Below are 6,000 nucleotides of genomic sequence, written 5' to 3' on the forward strand. Positions count from 1 at the left end.
AAGGTCGAACATAGTACAATTTGGCAGATGGCGTGACAGCTTTAGCTCAGCTTTATGCTCTATACTCTCATAGAGCACGCTCTTTCAACCAATGACAGCGCGCGTTATATCAGAACCTTATTATAACAGCAATTAGTGGTAGAGGTAGACAGTTGACATCTAGCTTTACGTTTATAGTAGATCAGAAGTACAAAGAGCAGCTTGTGTGCCAATTGGACACAGGAGCAACTTGCAATGTGATCAGTCACAGATGCGTGGTTCAATAACTCCAGAATGGTGATCCCCCTTTACGTAAGTCCAACTCACAGCTTAGGCTATTTGATGGTACTTTGATATTGCCAGTAGACGAGGTTACCCTCAAAGTAGAGAGAAAAGGCAACCGCAGGGACCTGAGATTCCAAGTTGTTAACAATACTAACAAATCCCTACTATCAGCTGAGACTTGTGAACAGTTAGAGCTTCTCAAGGTTGAATTGGATCCAGAGGAATCTATTCATAGTGTTAAGAACAGTCTCCTTTCGTGGAGAAAGTCACCATAACCCACCGAGTGGGTTATGGTGACTGACGTAGTATGGTTGTGGTGACCACACGAAACAGGATCAGGATTTGCCTGGATCCTAAAGATCTTACCAAGGTAGTCATCCGTCCTAAATATCAAATGCCCACCTCAGATGAATTGTTACCTAAACTCAGCGAAGCAAAAGTGTTTAGCACCTTGGATGCTAAAGATGGTTTCTTCAGGTTGGATTGGATGCAAGTAGTAGCCTCAAGAGGACATTCTGGACTCTGTTTGGGCGTTACAAGTATTTAAGACTACCCTTCGGTATCAACCTAGTTCCTGAAGAATTTGAGTCTAATACCCCGTTCACACCAAAGGTTAAACATGGTTAAATGTTGTTTTAATGAACTAGTTTTATTAAACTACCTGTTCACACCGCGGGCGCGTGTAGCCAAACATGTTCAAAACTGTGTTTAATAAAACTACCTAAATGAGGTTGTTTAACTTTTCTGTTACCAAAAAAACCTGCGGAAGAGTTTGGGAAAACCAGGAAACGTTATTGCTACTCCAGAAGTGGGGGGGACGAAAATATAGAAATGAAGTTAATGTCTTGTACAAGAAAGAGGCCTATATGACAAGAAATAAGCGATTTTTTTACAAAGACCGTGATGAAGATGCCTGCAAAACAAGAATACACACTTTAGTAAGAGCGTATCGGTCCTACAAAGAAGAATGCGAGAAGACCAGAAACGGAACTCCGAAGAGGAAGCCGGCGTTTTTCGACGAAGTTGATGAATTTTTCTCTAAAAAACCATATAGCAAACAGAAGGTTGTGGTAAATTCTTCAAAAATTATCATTGAGGCGGACAGTGAAGAAGAAGACCATGAAAATATTGAGAACTATGATCCAAACGAAGAGTGGCCTTTCTTCAGCGGCGGCACCAGCGGCGGCAGCAACAACAAAACAGCTAGCAAATTTCCTCAACCAAACAAGGCTAAATGTTTGACAGGTGAGCTTTGAAAACTTTCGCTGATTGGAGGGTCAGACAATGGGCCAAGGAAATGTTTCAATATCGGCGCCTGCGTTGTCTTTAATCTCTAACAAAATTTCTTGATAATTTTACTTCCAAGATGAATAGATTTGTACAATGTTGAGATAAGTATTGGCTCAAACAGCCTTCCACATGATTTATTCTCGACTTCTGCATTTAAAGATTTCTTGTGTTCCTTCGCAAAAAGAAAAACAGATGCTAGCAAGCCATTTTTGAACGACCTGGCCCAGAGTATTTAAAAAATGCTCCGGAAAATCAATGAAATAAATGAATAGGATTTTTTTGGAAAATTGATTTAATATTTGAAAATAAAGTTGTGATCCACCTTTAAAATGAAGAAATTTGTTTCTGAGGTTCCATCAGTTGTTCATAGAAAGAGGGTGGTATGAATAATGTCTTTTAGGTCTCATTGATACATTTACAACAGAGAGCTCTGTGTGTTTGTTTGCTTAATTATTCTTTCTTGTAAGGGACTACCAAAAAAGTCTAGTGTATAATGATGTAGTCACTTGCAACGGAGCAAGAGCAAAAAGTCAATGAATTAAAGTAGTTTGCTGACATAAATCCCAGCTGAGGCCATGTCACTGAGTGAGTAGATCTTCTTGGTATTCAAACTGAACACTTGATAGAAAAGCTGAGATTGTCCCCCTCCTTCCTTAGGCCTAAAGCTACTACTCATAGAGGAAGATGCAAGTCTTGCACTCAAATTAGTATTTTATGTAAACGCGAGTATGCATGGCTAAATTAGCATATGTCACACTATGGGTTTCAAACTACTCCCTAATTTTTTAGCATAATTTCAGTGCTAATGTTTATTTCATATGTGAAATGGCAAACTTGCAATTACTGCATCTTTAATTGTTCTCAGATGGTGTCCAGGTTTTGAAATGTTCCAAAAAAATGTGGGGGTTTCAGAGAATACCACAGACAATCAAAGTTTGCCATGTTTGTTTTGTTTGATAGCCTGTTTAATTTTATTGGCAACAATCCACATCAAAACAAAGCTGCACGATACCTAACCGAGTCTGCAGTGTGAACGGTTCTTGAACAACACATGTTTTATAAAACCATGTTTAAAAAAACTATGTTTAATGAAACTTATTTAAATTGGTGTGAACAGGGCATAAGTTACACGAGAAACTTGATAGGTTACCGGAGGTAGAGGTATTCAGAGATGACATACTTGTAATGGGCTATGAAGAGAATGACGAGGAAGCTAACCAAGATCATGATGAAAACTTACTTCGTCAGCTAGACCTAACCCTAAAGCAAATCTACGTCTAAACAGCAGTAAGATAAACCTCAGGAAGTCTGAAGTTATATTCATGGGACACTTGATCACCAAGAATGGGTTAAAGCCAGACCCAGACAAATCTAAAGCAGTAGAGGAGATACCGAAGCCTCAATCAAAGAAGGAACTGTTGAGTCTCCTAGGATTCGTCAATTACTAGTCAAAGTTCCTGCCTAGGTTATCAGAAGTTGCACAACCACTGAGGGACTTGACTGCAAAGGAAGCAAAATTTATCTAGTCAGAAAAGCACGAGGAGGCATTCAAGGAAGGAAGAAAACTTGTACTCAAACACTGTATGCTCAAGTATTATGAAAGGAGGAATAAGTCACCGTGCAATGCGATGCAAGCGAATATGGGTAAGGAGCAGCGTTGTTGAAAAACAAGGTATACAGTTTAGCAGTCAGGAGTTTCACGAGTTTTCACTCAGCTGGGAATTCAACCATGTGACATCATTACCACATTATGCAAAGGTAAAGCTGAATCTTCAGTCATGACGGTCAAACAGCTCTTTCAGAAGGCTGAACGAGATGGTAAAGACCCATGGTTAGCCTTGTTAGACTATAGGAACACCCCCCCTACAGAAGGTCTAGGAACCAGCCCTGCTCAAAGGCTTATGTCTAGAAGAACACGAACTCTACTACCTACAGCAGCAAGTCTTCTCCGTCCCGAAATAATTCCAGACTCTACAAAGCAGTTAAGAGTGGAAAAGGCTGAAGGTCAAGCTTTACCGTGACCATAGTGCAAAACAGTCGCTTAAACTAGAGATTGGACAAGAAGTCCGAATCGCACCCTTGCAGAAGAATCAAACGTGGAAGCAAGCTACTCGCGTAGAGAAACTCTCAGACAGGTCAAATCAGGCCATCAGACCCTCAGAAGGAATAGGCAATTCTTGAGATATGCAGCAGAGCCTACAACTCAAGACAAGCAAAGAAACAAGGATGGTACAACCTTACTATTTTGCCAGTCCAAGATTAACTCAGTCCACGGTTTTAAACAGCTCCTTTATTGAATCATCGCTTGGAGTAGTCGCGTTCAAAATCCAGTGGTGTCTCACAGTTCTTCTGACTCTTCTGACTGACTAGTCCTGGATGGCATGCAGGTGATGATGGCGGTAGGTCATGCGTTCAGGCGCTCTCGCAGTGTTCAGCTATTTCTTTCCCTTATCTTTACTGGGGAAGTTGTTTTCGCTCTCGCGAGACCGCATACATCTGATAATCATGATTTTATACGATTTCCTCTTCATGGACCGTCGATTGGATTGTTTGACCGAGCTGTTGCCTACAACCAAACACGATGCGGCCGCCATTACACACGGACTATCAGTCGCAAAGGGTTTTCATCCTCGAGAGTTGCCTACTATCCAAACTCCGTCTCAAGCTTCAGACAAAACAAGGTAAAAACAAGTAGCACAATCATGGCTCACATGTGCGTAACAGGGTAAACTTTAAAAGATTGTTCGTTCATGGCTTAGCAATTCAAATTTAACCCATCAGCATCTAAACCACTAGTAACCGCCTGTGTGTAACAACTTCAACTTCCCTTGAACCCCCCCTCCCCATAAAAAAATACGATCGTATTATAATCTTGCCCCACTCTACCCTAGTAGATCTTTGTGTTTCGTTTCCATTGTGACTCAGGTGAACAATTAACCAGTCATTTGGCCTCCCTTCCCCAGATTTTTGACAGTTGATTAGTGGTGCCAGTAATTTTAAAATTTTAACATTGACGTGCCTGCGGTCGAATACGGCTGACGAGATTTAATTGAATCCAGAAGTTGTGGCACTTTTCTTAGACTCAGGGGACAAAGGAAGCTCTGATGGGTTCGATTAATTAGATAGGAAGGATTAAATCAGTATAATGAGTCGGATTTAGATCTAGATGATTTAGAGGCTAAAGAGGAAGACACAGACGCTGAAGAAGAAGCTTGCTGGACTGACCAGCTTGACGATTTCCAAGTTCCTCAATTCGTGCCCTCTACAGGCATTATTTAGTCTTAAATAACCCTAATGAAATAGGTATATTTTCAGCTCACATCTGGGATGATTTGTAGGACAGAATGGTCGAAGAAAGCAATCGTTATGCACACCAAAAGTTAGGTGATCTTTTTAAAAGTTCCATAATGCAGGCAGAAATGAAGGCAATTCTCGGAATCATCATAATTATGGGTATTGTTATGTTACCAAATTATGCTCTTTTCTGGTCAGCCGATTAATTTTTTTGGGAATCCAGGGATAAACAAGGTGATGCCTAGGAATAGGTTTGAATAATTAAATTCTTATTTACATTAGGGCGATATAGATTATGATCGACTTTTTAATGTTCAACCCAATTAGATTATGTCCATGCTAAATGCGGGGTGGAATTTTCTGTCCACTATGAATATTTCCGTTGATGAGGGTATGATTGGTTTTCATGGGAGTTTATCTTTTAGACAGTACAAGCCAGCTAAGCCCATCAAGTATGGTATTAAAATTTGGATGACCGCAGATTCTAGTAATGGCTTTGTTCTGAATTTCGATGTTTACTTAAGTAAAGAACCAAATCAGTGGCCAAGAATCTGTTGCCAAGGGTACGATGTGATGACTTGTGTGGTTAGGCTTCTCACGAATAAGAACCACCACGTCTTCTTTGACAACTTTTCTAGCTCAGTTAAATTATTAAAACATTTAGCAAGTTATAAAAACCATAAGCGCACCTCACAAACTCTTTGAATATGTCAACAGTTCTTTACATTAGAATCCATTCAGAAGATGTGTTAGAAGTCATGTACAACAGTATCAACGAAGACATACCCAGACGAAAGAAAATGAACATTCTCATTGCTTCCTTTAACACAACGCAAGCAAGATTTAAGTTATACAGTTACCTTGAGTATTTAGATGAGCAAGTACTCTCTGACACGGACTCGGTGGTGTAAAAGTCGAAACCAGGACAAGCCATTGTCGATTTACGAAATTATTTGAGCTATATGACTAGTGAATTAGATTTCAACAAGATTTCTTTTTAAAAAAACTTTCTTGTTGTATTACAATTTCAAATTTCTTTTGATTTGAATAATGTAATGAACAATGTTTTCCATGATGGATTTCTTGCCTGGAGGCTTTTTAATGGATGAAACCATTTACTCGTTGACTTTCCATTCATCTTTTAGACTCTTA

This window comes from Pocillopora verrucosa, chromosome 3 (assembly GCF_036669915.1).
Source record: "Pocillopora verrucosa isolate sample1 chromosome 3, ASM3666991v2, whole genome shotgun sequence".
NCBI classification, from domain to species: Eukaryota; Metazoa; Cnidaria; class Anthozoa; order Scleractinia; family Pocilloporidae; genus Pocillopora; species Pocillopora verrucosa.